The 13,508-nt window shown below is 40.4% G+C and overlaps 1 pseudogene; it reads left to right on the top strand.

Annotated features, from left to right (window-relative positions):
• LOC100476287 overlaps positions 1-12,819 on the top strand; it is a 35,738-nt pseudogene extending 22,919 nt beyond the window's left edge.
• Positions 12,820-13,508: the final 689 nt, after the last annotated feature.

Genomic DNA, 13,508 nt, shown 5'->3' with positions numbered 1-13,508 from the left:
CTGAACCTCAGTTTTTCCTGCCCAGAGCTCCTCTTTGTCCCTCAAAACTCCAGAAAAGACACCATCCCCCAAGAATGAGATCTTTTCTGAGGGTGAAACTCCCTTGCTATGCTGCTGGTTATTGAAAAGGAGAGATGATTTGGGCTTTACGTAACTCTACGTCCTTGTGGAAACAGTTATCAGGGAGTCCGCCATCATCTTATTTTTAGAAAGAGCTGAACTTTTTCAATGGTGAAAAGAAACATCAGGGTTTAAGAGAATCAGCAGGGTTTTTAAGAGCTTAAGCAATTTCTTAAGGCTTAAGAAAAAAACCCAAAGATACAAAACCTAGCTCCCTTTTTATTTTGAAGAGCTTTTTGATGGCAGACAGAATTCTTCCTAGTTACCAATGTCCTTGACAGTAGAACCTAGCATGTTTCCAGATGCTGGCATGAGTCCTCCCTTGTTGTGGGAATGGCCCCGCTAAAACTTTCAGGTAAAACACTGCCTTCATGGGGGGGTGGGCATTTTGGCTAAGGCTTTAAAAAAATGGATCAGAGAAGTTTTGAGGGAGCCACTGCTTGTCTGTTACTAAATACACCAATGCTTTCTTTTCTCTGCAGACTTGCCTGCACTGGCCTAAGCTTTTGCTCCGGGTAATGAACGTTGCACTGGTCATGCCTGGGGATAGGTCCTTTCAGCCAAGCCCCCTTTTTCCCCTAATGTGCCATTTCATTTTCAAAAGGGAGATATCCTAGAGCTATAAATCTCCTCTCTTTCTTTGCCTGCTTGCAGCCCCTGCCCTTATGTGGGGCTACCTCTCGGAAGTTATTCACACTGGGTTGGGAGAGGTCAGCCTAACGCACAGTTCCTGGCAGGTGGTCCAACACGGGAGCTCAGGGCCCCGTGCAGAACGGCCGCCCCAAGGTGCTTTAAAGGCTCTCTCTGGAAATAATGATCGTGCGTCTTTGTCTGAATCTCTAGGGCCGGCTATGACAGGCTTTGGGTTCATGACAGATCGCTGTCCAGACACTGACCCCGTTGTATCTCCAGTCAGCCTGCCTTCTAATCACAATATACAGCAACTTGACATCCTTCCAGAAACTAAACTCTTTTTATTTTCAGAGGAAAAAATAAATAAAAATTCATTTCTGGAGGTAGCTGTAGAGAGGATCCTTTAGGAAAAGACCAAGGGGGATGAGAGAGGAAACAGATATTAGACTATTAGAATATGGACGGTGGTGACTGATGTCACTGGCCTTTCTCTCTCTTTTGCTCCATGTGTTACTTAGAATCTGTTTCACTCGGCTTTGCCTTCCATTTCCTTCTCAGTCATTTACCTTAGCATATCATTTATCTTCAGTTTCTTCCAGAATTGTTTTTCCTTCTGATTCCTCTACCTCGGACTTTCTCTTTCCTTTCCTTTTTCTTTCTTTCTTTTTCTCTTTCTTTCTTTCTTTCTTCTTTCTTTCCCTTCCTTTATTTTCCATTTTCAGACATCTTTATGTAAGGCCTTATGTCAAGCCTGTGGTGGATAAAAACATAAACATGTTTGTGGTTCCTTCCTTTGTCGCATTTCTGCATCTGATATAATATAACACGTATGCCATTCATTGACCATATTTGATGATGTTTGATTGTCTTTATGTCTAAACTACTAATACGGTAACCAGTGCTATTTGCAACTCTACTAGTATTTTTTGAATGAATGAATGAATGAATGAGAGCTTTTATAAAGAATAGATTATAATTTTTTGTTAGTTCACCAATTCTCTAGAGTAGCATTTCTCCTCTCAGCCCTATGGACATTTTGGGCCTGATAATTGTTTGTCATGGGGACAGGGGAGCATTTTGTGTGTGGTAGGACCTTCAGCAACACCTCTGGCCTCTACCCACTAGATGCCAGTAATTCCTCCCCACCCAACTGTGACAATTAAAAATATCTCCAGACATTGCCTGATGTTTCTTGGGGAGCAAAATTACCCTCCCACCGTTAAGAACCACCCCTCTAGATCAGTGTCATTCAATACAATTTCCTGAAATGATGGAAATATTCTCTCTCTTTGCTGTCTAGTGTGATAACCACTAGCTACACATGGCTATTGAGCACTTGAAATGTGGCTAGTTTGAACTGAGATATGTTGTATGTATAAAATTCACACCAGATTTTGATGATTTCATTTTTTAAAAAAGAATGCAAAATATGACATTAATAATGTTTAATATTGATTACATGTTGAAAGGATATTTGCATATATTGTTAAACACAATTATCCTTCTTAATTTCATCTGTTTCATTTTACTTCTTTTGGCTTATAGTATATGGTTTGCATTTATAGCTTGTATTATGTTTCTGTTGGAAAGCACTGCTCTAGTCATTGCTTGATTTTTGTTCTTTTCCCAATTGATTTTCTTCTTATAGACATTCTTCTCACCTGTTACCCCCAAATGCCATTGTTGCTATTTTCTATTCTAAGGTGGTTTTTTTTTTTTTGCACGTCAATGTCTAGTTTATTTTCTGTGTGACCTTGAAGAAGTCTGTCTCAAACCCTTCCTTCCAGTGTCAAATCAGTGCTTTGTGCTCAATGATTTTAAAAGTCTGAAATCCATTATGTAGGGGGCGCCTGGGTGGCTCAGTTGGTTGAGCGTCTGACTCTTGATTTCAGCTCAGGTCATGATCTCAGGGTTGTGGGATCAAGCCCCGCGACAGGCTCGTTCAGTGGGGAGTCCGCTTGAGATTCTCTCTCCCCCTCTCCTTCTGCCCCTCCCCCATGCTCTTTCTAAATAAATAAATAAATAAAATCTGTAAAAAATAAAAATAAAATCCAAAATCTAGCTCTGAAAACTGATTGCATCGGCTGTGTTTAGTCAAGCACAGCAGCTAAAGGCAGCCACTCTAAGGAAGACCAGCTTAGGGTCCCTCAGAAAGGCAACTACCGTTCCGGGGTAAGGTCAGAGCTTTGTACTCAGCTCACCGAATGAACTCCTTAAAGTATATCCTAGAGAATGCTGGCTTGAGGCATGCCAATAGGAATTACTAGGGAGGAAGAAATTCCATAATCAAATGAGTTTGAGACATTCTGGGTTAAATGAAATGAGAGAAGTCTGTTTAACTACAGTTCTTCTCAGAAACTTTGATATACTAAAATGTACTATGAATCAAGGAGATAGATAGAATGCAACATTTTTCACATGTATTTGTTCATGGAACTTGTGTACGGTGTTGGATTTATTCTGAAAGTAATGAGAATCCACTAAATCCAGGAGTGACATGAGCCATTGACATGTTAGAGAGTTTCTCTTTGGGTACCGTAGACTTCAGATTGGAAGTACAAGATGGGAGGTCAAGGGGAGGCCCAAAGTGAAAGGCAAATGAGAAGGCTATTCTATTTGCCTGGATGAGATTTTGAGGACCTGAAAAGAATGATTTGAAAAGTGTTTACAAAATTCAATGAACGTAATTTACTGAGTCCAGACAGGCCCAGTTTCCAGCTTGGTAACTCAACAGTTAGTGGTGGTTCCAACAGTTAAGGAGACAGACTTGTAAACAAGTGATTACAGTACAATATCATGCCCTCAAATCAGAAGTAGACACAAGGCAGTATGCAGGCAGAAACCATAGCTTATACATGTACATTTATACAAACACCAAAAAAAATGGGTACAAGATTCATGATCTTTCCAACAGTAGCAATATTTACAAATGTTCCATTGCCCCTTAGACAAAAAAAAAAGTTTGGATCAGGAATCAAGATTCAATTTTGTATTAAAAATAAAGAATGGTGAAGGGGGTAGGGAGCTCCTTAGAGTTATAAGAAGACATATGTCATTGAAAAACAGAAAGCAAATGCAAACTGACATCTCAATGAAGGCAATGATTTTGTCTGTCTTGTTCACCCTATACCCCCAGTCCCTAGCTAAATGGCCTGGTATATAATATTTGTTGAACAATCTGAATTCCAAAGCATTCTACCTATATCCCTAAAAACTAAGTTCAATATTAAGAAATGATAAGATATGATGATTTCATTTAACCAAAAACATTGTTTTTTCAATTCAATTTTTTCAATTTCTTTGGAAATTGTTTCTCATCTTAGATGTGTTCAATATTCTAAATAATAAATAATACTTGCTTTTGTTAGGAAAAAGCTCTTCTACTTTTGAGGGGGGCAGCAAGCTGACATGGCCTGAGTGGTTTTGGGGGAGTCCTTCAAGGGATGATGGAAGTCCTATAGCTGCATTCAGTTTCTTGATGCTTCAGGCCTCAATAGAGCTCCCAGTCTTCCATAATTACATTCTGAATTCTGCTGAGTAAACAATCAGTTTTAAGAGAACATCCTCGTACTTAGTTCACAAAGAGAATTGGAAATCATCTGTATCTTGCAGACTAAGGAAAGTAAATATTGGGAAATTTAGGGCACATTTATTTTGATAGTCTATTAATTATAAACCAATAGGTATTCCTAAAACATATCAGATTTCTAGTAGTATAAACTCTATTTTTACCAGATATTTACAAATTATTGGAAGAATCTGAATTGTTTTACCTTTATCATATTCACCCCCTCTCACTCTCAGCTGTGTCAATCTCTATGAGGTAACATTAAGGCCCTTGCTACCCAAAGTGTGGTCCATGGGTCAACAGCATCAGCATCGTTAGGCCATGTCTTAGAAATGCAGCATCTCAAAACCACCCCCAACCTACTGAATCAAAAGCACCCAGAAAATTCGTATACACACTTAAAAGTCACTGATCTAGACAACTTTTGATTGACAATGTAAATAGGAATGAAAATAGGGAAGGCAAAATGTTTAATTTTATGCATACTCGTTTTTATTAATATATAACTTACATAGCACATATTAGTTTCAGATGAACTGCATACTGAATCAATATTTGTATAAATTGCAAAATGCTCACCACAATCAGTGTAGTTAGCTTCCATCACCTTTCAGGATTACAATTTGTTTTCTGGGGATGAGAACATTAAAGATCGACTCTCTTAGCAACTTTCAAATATACAATACAGTATTATTAACAATAGTCACCATGTTGTACATTACATCCCCATGATTTATTTCTTTTATAACTGGAAGTTTGTACTTTTTTTTTTTTTTTTAAGTAGGCTCCATGCCCAACGTGGCCTTGAACACAGATCCGAGATCAAGAGTTGCATGCTCTATTGGCTGAGCCAGCCAGGCACCCCAGGAAGTTTGTACCTTTTGACAAGGTATGTAGACATACATCTAAAATATTTGTCAATATTTTCAAGAATTGCTAAATTGTTATCCACTGTGGCTGGCCTTTAGCTTCATTTTGCTCACTCGCTAGTAACGAGCAGTAAAATTTCTTAAAAAAGAAATGGACAACTCATAAATCACATGGATAGATTGAACGTGTCAGGATGCTATGACTGCTATCTTGACCAAATCCCCTGAAAGTAAAAGAGGCCAACCTTAGGGGCCCTGGAAGGTAGAACAAGGACAGCCCTCAAGGTGGCAGGTGCAGAGGCCCCAGCGAGGAATTTCAGCCTGGGGTGTGGGTCTGATACATTGACAAGATAGGCTCTCTACTTCCTATCCTCTGGACATAGAAAGATGTGGCATTTTCAGGGAAGAAAAAAAGTAGTTCAATTTCAGATAAAAGGGATGTTTTTAAAAACCATAGCTAGTCTTGGAAATAAACTCCAAAAATGTTATCTCAACCAGCATTGTGTCACTCATCTGCAAAGGTAGAGAAGGCACCTAGAGGGGCCATTTCTGCATAAACACGTGATGGGCCAAATCTAGAGATGACATTTCCTTGTCTTAGTTCAAGACCCCAAGTCAGAGGGTGATTTACACGTCAGTTGCAGCGTGTTGGTCAATGTTCCAGGCTGTCAGCTCAGCCCCGCCCTGCTCTTCTTGAACAAGCACCATCAGAGCTCCAGCTACATGAGGCTTTGAAAGGTTAGTCAAAGACCACATTGTGTTGCTGGAGCGGCTGCACTAATTTGGATTTTGACTTGGCTTGTCTTGCCCCCACTCTTCCTGAGGTCTGAGCTGGGTTTGTGTCAATCAGTGGTGTCACATCATTCATGCATGGAAGGATGGTGGCCCTGCCAATCCTTGAAGTCGTTTTTTAGGATCATCTTAGTAAGACATCTGGGGCAGTGTTATACAGTTCTGCTTACTCAATCCCACTAACAGTCACCATTGCGTGTTTTTGCGGACTTCTGGAAGGCGTGTGTCATAGCCAGGGGATTTAATTTGTATATTAGGCGGAAGGAGTATTAGATTTGGAGCCAGAAGTCCTGGCGTGGCCACATCTTTTGTGCCTCGGTTTACTCACCCATATAATCAGCATATTATGTATTTCATTGTAAAAATAAGGCATGTGAGATAATTTTGAAAACCATGGATAGGTATTGAACCAAGTAAGAGAGAGCCACATCTGAACCACAGATCAAATCCAATGTAATCAGCAATTCATGTTACAGGATATAGGTCATAATCAGACATTTCAAATTCAAACATTATCTGAAAAAGCCAGAACTACCAAGGATCATTAGAATCAGGGATTATTTTATGGTAATGTTGGCTTCCGCAGCAAACGTTAATTAGGTTTCCACTAAGTATGAATGGTTACCAGTTAGAAATGATAACTGTAATTGTCAAATAAAACTCTAATAGAAATATTCTTGGAGCTAATGATGCACATGGACAAGTAAACAAAGCATGGCTTTCTGCTTCTTCTTCTTCTTCAGATTTTATTTATTTATTTGACAGAGAGAGAGAGCGCGCAAGCATGGGGAGCTACAGGCAGAGGGAGAAGCAGGCTCTCTGAGGAGCAGGGAACCCAAAGCTGGGACCCTGGGATCATGACCTGAGCTAAAGGTAGATGCTTAACCGACTGAGCCACACAGGTGCCCCTATGGCTTTCTTTTTGTATAGGTAATGGCCGGAACAAGTCATCGCTGTGATACAACCCCACCAGCAAAAGCGCTCTCTCTCCCCGTTTCTCCTTTGTATGGGAAATTTCCCCATTCTCTTGGCTTTAGAAGATGACAGGAGGCCACATCAATCTATAAAATCTCTGTTCTTATTCTCCTTTCTTTTCCTCTTGAGTATTGGTTACTTTGTGGACGGGCGTCTTTGTTTCTTCTGATTCTTGTTTTACTAGTTTTTTTCTCTAAATGTTCTGCTTTCATGAATCTTTCCTAGACTCTGGTCTCCACCACACCAAGAGAACTTTCCCAACATTTCTTACCTCATTAGAAAAGCGTATAAAGGATGATGCCTTCTTATTGTCTTATCTTTTCCTTCTGAACTTTTAATGGTAATTTGGAATATTTTGCTTTTTAAAGGAGTATTGGGATAAAAGTAGAAAGTAGATCTTTTTAAACATGTGTTAGCTGGCATTGATAAGGACAAACCCATGAGCTCAAACATGGGGGAAGAGAGTCTAGAAATACTCACCTTGTCATCGTGACTTCACCTGGCATATTATTCTATGAAAAGCCTGAAGTATCCTAACTTTTCTCACCCTTCATAAATTCAATGCAAATATGCACCCGGTAACCCTTTGATCCAGGTTTGCTTTTTACAGTGTGCCCAGGGGGACCTTAGCCACCAATTCTGCTGGGTTTCATCTTGGTAGACTCAGAGGGCCAAAGCTTCAGCTTGCTATGTAAGACCTGCTCAGTAGCTGTATGGTTTATTCAGAGTATTATTCACCCGGGGCCCTCAATATCGCCTAAAGATTAATAAAAAATCAGCCAATCTGTCTTCTTACAATGTGGATGGATCTTTCCATTTTTTTTTAGAAAATGAAATTTGCTAAGAACAGTGTCACTTGCCCTTTTTGGTCAGAGATGAAAAGAACCAGAGTCTTACCAGGAAGATGGAGAGTGCAATGACTTTCAGCTCTCTGCAGCCCAGGAAAAGAGACTGTTATTTCCCCACACTAGCCAGAGAATTCAGCCTCCTGAATCAATTGGGTGGTAATATTCTTGTTAGAAGGGAGTGTGTTTGTCCTCATTCTACTTTAAGGTAATAATTACAAAATCTGCTTTTCACATCCATTTCAAATTACTGTTCTAGAATACATTCATCATAATTATTCATAGTGTAAGTGACCAACCCTAAGGGAAATTGATTTAAAAATCAATCATGTATTTGTATATTTATGGTTCAAATCCCATGAAAACTGGAAATATGTGCATGAAACATAGTAGTGCCCCAAGCCAAAACAGCACCAGCCTAAAAGGAAACTGGACTGGAAGTAGAGCTGATGAAAATTAGAAAACAGACTTAAGAAATTTAATACTAATAAATGCCATTGTTAAACAAATAACTGCATGTTAATGGTTTGGTACTTTTTCATCTCTAATCTTCAGAGCAACTCAGCAAGAAGTATCATGGTCCCATTTTTCAGATAGTGAAACTAAGGCCTAAAAGGTGAAGAAACCGACCCAGGTCACTTAGTTATTAGTTTCTCTCTGACCCCAAAGCCTATGTTGTTTCCACTGTGACAGATATACTACTGGCCTCGATTATTTCCTTTTTGTTGGGCTTCCAAAATTAAACTATGTTTCAGAATCAAAAGGTAATTTCAGTTTGTCGGAGTAAGCAGTAGAAGGCATTTTAAGGTGAAGAAAACATTAAGTTAAATTGGAGAACACGAATGAAGCCGATGCAAATTTTATAGTAATTTGAATTCAAGACAAAAGGCAAAGGAACAGGTTCTGAAATTATTTTCAAGATTCTTCTTTTGAGGGGTGCCTGGGTGGCTCAGTCGGTTAAGTGTCTGCCTTCAGCTCGGGTCATGATCTCAGGGTCCTGGGATAGAGCCCCATGTGGTGTTCCCTGCTTGGCAGGGAGTCTGCTTCTCCCTCTCCCTCTGCTGCTCCCCCTGCTTGTGCTCTCTCACTCTCTCCTTCTCTCTCTCAAATAAATAAATAAAATCTTTAAACAAACAAACAAAAAAGATTCTACTTTTGAGGTGAAGGAGATAGAAATTTTAGTCATCCAGCAAATTGTTGTTTTTTCTTCTTCTCCTAAAAGATTGTGGAATCTACAAATCAACAATCTTACAAAATTTAAATATTCATTCATATTAGCATTTCCAATACAATTAAGGAGAGTTTCATGTGCTATATTTGATTTTATGTGGTTTCTGAAATTTGGAGCATTAATTATTATTTTTTGGTTTTATTCATAAACAGATTATGTCTACTGAAAATATATAAACTGCCTGCTTTTTAAAGGAAAATTATTGCTTTCTGCTTATTAAAGAGCACTTAAAAATTTTAATGGACTACGAATTAATTTAGTTCAAAGCTGGTCTGTAGAAACATGAAATCTCATGGAATATTTTCTTCAAACAAAACCCACTTCCGTGCAAACCTCCATGGAGAGTGAGTTTCTGGTTTGTTTTTCTGAAGCTGAAAGCCTTCTGCCTGTAAGGCCATTACCTGGGACTCTTTCTGGATGTGGTACACAGGCTGAGTGTCCATATTGGAACTGCCAATTCTCTGGATGACCCTGCCCATTTCACTACTATTGGGCTACAACTCTTAATCAAAGTCACTTCAAAGACCCCAAACAGATTGATTCACATGTGAATGCAACCCAAAGTGTCTTCCAAAGGAGGAGAGATTCTAGTCTTACGTTCCTTTGAGCCTACTGTTGCTCATTTACTAGTATTTACTTTGCATGGCCTATGGCTGAACCATGGAAATTGGAAAACAAACTCCTATTCAGCAAGTCATGTCAAAGGTGACTGTGGAGCCAGAGAGTTGACTGTGGGACAGACATTCTCTCTGATCTGGAGGCCTCTTCTGCAGCACTGCTGTCTCCACAGTTACATACCTGTCCATGGAAGCCTTTCGTTTATCTTGTCTATGTGGGAAGTCCTAGACGATGCCATCAATCTGAGAGATGAGAGAGATGCCCATGTGACCCTCCAACAATGGTTGGGGGGGGCGGGAAGGGGAAGAAGAGAAAGAAAGAAAAAAAATTAGCTGATCCTGAACAAAGTTCTTTTGAACTGTATCATGGTCATAGAGAAGATCCAATAGGCACTTCTGTTCAGAAACATACTTTGTACTCTGCCAAACGCACAGTTAAGCAAGTATTTCCACTTGAGAACAGAAAACGGGTACTGTCCGATGACTCAGAGAAGAGATGGACAGGAAATAATCACATTCCTGAATTTTCTTCTGGGGAAAAATCAGATTCCTTTAGAATAATGCAGCTGCAGCCTGCGTCCCTGCCTACCAGTCACTGATGAGGACCGTTATTTCCTGTCACTTCTTCTTATGGCAGAGTCAGTAGAAGGGTAGACAGTACGTTGTGTTTGAATGACTTGGGTGTTCTGTGGCCCAAATCAGGGTTGCTGATATTTTTACTAGTCTGGATAGCACATTGAAAAATGTTAAAATTGGATTCTTTCGAGATATATTCAAACACATTTTTAAGTTCTTTTGACATGAGAAATTCACCAACCCAGATTGAATGATAGGTCTTTTTTTTTAACCTGAAAAAAATTTGCATATGTATTTCTTACTCTATGAGGTTGCACATTTCAATCATGAGATTGCATGTGCAAGTGCATGGGATGATGTAACATGTTTTACAGCCCCCCGGCCAGCATCGCCAGCGCCACTATCATCAGCACTAGCAGGATCCTTTGGAAGCATCGCTGAATGCTGTGTCTATGATGGAAGCCAAGTCCTGTTTGTGTCACTTGAATTGAGATGAAGATGAAGCTTTTCTTATGGGAAGGTCCTTCACGAAGAGGTTTTCTGCCAAACTCACAGTTCTCCATCCAGCTGACCTTTAGGGCAAGGTGCAAAGTCCATCTGTTTACACAGACTTTTACTCCATGGGGGTTAATTTGAGAAGAAATTTCTCAGACATGATATGGAGGAGATGTGAGTGTGAATAGTAGTGTTTATTTAGTACTGTTTTTTTTCTATTGGACTTTACATTTTATAAATATTCCAAATGCCTCAAAAGTAGACCAACATACTCATTAAAGCATCACAAGTCTACTTGAATCAATTCTGTTCAATGAAAGGATACGATTTTAAATATTGACTGAGAATACAACTTCGACAGGGATAGTGCACTGTGTTTTAAACAACTGTTTTAACCATCATTCAGACCTCAATATAGCTGAAATAAGAACAGATGAAGAGATAAAAACAGCAAAGTCCTCATTAAAAGGCCCTATGGAGAGTCCAGCGTCAACTACAGCGTCCTCTATAGAACATCTCTCTGCCCTTGAAGTTTTGCTATGGCTGAAGTCATCGAAGTCATCTGCAAGGTTATTTCCATGCACACCATGTCCTTCCACTCATATTCCAAACTTCCTACTAAGACCACAAAATGCCTCACAGGACCCTCTCATTCGTCTGGGTTATGTCACTCTGGAGTGGCGTGTGGATGTATTTCCTAGAATGTCCTGATTAGACCATGAGTGAGAGATACCAGATTTAAAGTCCTCCCTTGTTATCATAACTTTAGCTAATAATTTAAGCGGTAGTGACTATATACATTTTAACAGAATTAGTGGGAAAATCTACCAAGAACCCAAGTTCCCTGTCTGTAGCCTAATTTTTAACTCACCAGATCACATCAGCTCATGAACACGTACATACCTGTGTGTGGGGTGGCGGGTTCTGGAGGGGCAGGGTATGTAGGCGATAAAGTGACTATTGGTATATGGAACCGGGAGAAATAACATATTGGGTCTAAATAATATCAGAGGTCTTAAAATAGCTCTGTTCAACCTCAGGCTTGGTTCTAATTCACATTTCTCTCCTCTTTAAGATAAATCTGAGCACTGAGCTCCAAGTGGCACTTTCAGGAGATAGCTTGTTCAGGCGTAACTAATGAAAGTATTTGGTAAGGCTCTCGCTTGTGCCTGAGCCTGTGGGGCCTGGGGGGCACAGAGACTCAGGGGGAGGGAGACGGCAGCAGAATGGCACCTGGTATGAGCCACCCAACCCTCTTCATCCCCGCTGTTGCGGCCATCGCCACCAGAATCTCTGGGACCCTTCAGTTAGTTGTAAGCCTGCTGCCCTTCTACAGTGCTCCGGTCCACTCGCCCTCCTTCCTCTCTCTGCCACTGGCAGCCCAAGCGAGCATCGGGGGGCTGGATAACTCCCACCCCAACCACAAGCCCCAGGGCCCGGACCCCGGAGGACGTGAAGCTTGGGGTCCCCTTATTCCCACAGTGCAAAGAAGACACCCAAGCAATGGACCTACCTGATGAGAAGAGTGTTGCAGGAAATTTTACCTGGATTGTTTTTAGGCCCATATTCTTCTGCTATGAAAAGCAAGCTACCTATACTACAGAAATATGGAATAATCCCTATAATATGCCTAAGACAAAATATTGAAACAAACTTTGTTAAACCAACCTTTCAACAATTATTTAGATATTTAGTCGGATATTGCAGATGATCCAGTTGAAAATACAATATGTTATTTTCCCATGACTAAAGAATTTATTGATGGAAGTGTACAAAGTGGAGGAAAAGTTCAGGGATCTCCAGGGGTGCTGCCTCTGTTACCACACATATTATGGGAACATTCAGAGTGAGGTACAGAGATGCTTTGGTGTATGTTCAAGAAAGAAGATTTTGTATTAACTCTAATGCTGGATTTGTCCCTCAACTTCGGGAATATGAAGCCATCTACCTAGCAGAATTAACAATACAGATGATGTCACCATGCCAGATAGAAAGGTCATTATCTGTTCATTCTGGACCCACAGTCAGTTTGCAGAAAACACATGAAGAAGATGATGATTTCGGAAACGTGCAAGTGGCGACTTTGCAGAATGGCTGACTCGAGAGCAACATTATAGAGGATGTGAATTTCTATTTGGGAAGGAGAAGATACTAGACACAATAATAATGTAATGTGGTAAAAAGAAGAAAAAGAAAATATTCAATGGGCATGTCCACTGGGCCGATGTTACTCTAAGCACTTGACATGCCTTGCTTCATGTGACCCTCACAAGTACCCTCTGGGGTGGGTGCTGCTGTTTTCTCCACCTTGCAGATGAGGGGATTAAGGCTAAGGAGCTGAAGTGACTTGTTGGGGAGTTCTGTAACTAGCAAGTGGGGAGCTGGCATGGCTCCAGAACCTGCATTATAAACCCCTGGGCCCTGCTTCCTTGGTGCAACTGGCACCCGCTGGCCATCCAATGGACTGGTGGAGCCCAAACCCCAGTACCTTAGGGAGATGCTCTGTCTGAATCAGTGGAGACCATTTTTCAAAGGAACAGCTTGGGACGTGGCTAGACACCAACTAATGGCTGACCAAATGTGGAATAAGCAAGGAAATATCTGCCAAAAACAAGCCAGTTTGGATATATGAAGATCATTTGTTATTTGCACAAGAGTCATTTGTACCCAAATGGAGGTTCATTTGAACTTAAACATTTTGTCTTCTAGTAGAACAGGTTGACTATTTTCTTTGAAATCAGGTTCACGGCATGAATTTGTCTCCCAAATCTACACCGCCCAGAAACC

Source organism: Ailuropoda melanoleuca, chromosome 10 (genome assembly GCF_002007445.2).
Source record: "Ailuropoda melanoleuca isolate Jingjing chromosome 10, ASM200744v2, whole genome shotgun sequence".
In the NCBI taxonomy this organism is placed as follows: Eukaryota; Metazoa; Chordata; class Mammalia; order Carnivora; family Ursidae; genus Ailuropoda; species Ailuropoda melanoleuca.
This window is presented reverse-complemented; position numbering and strand designations above follow the sequence as displayed.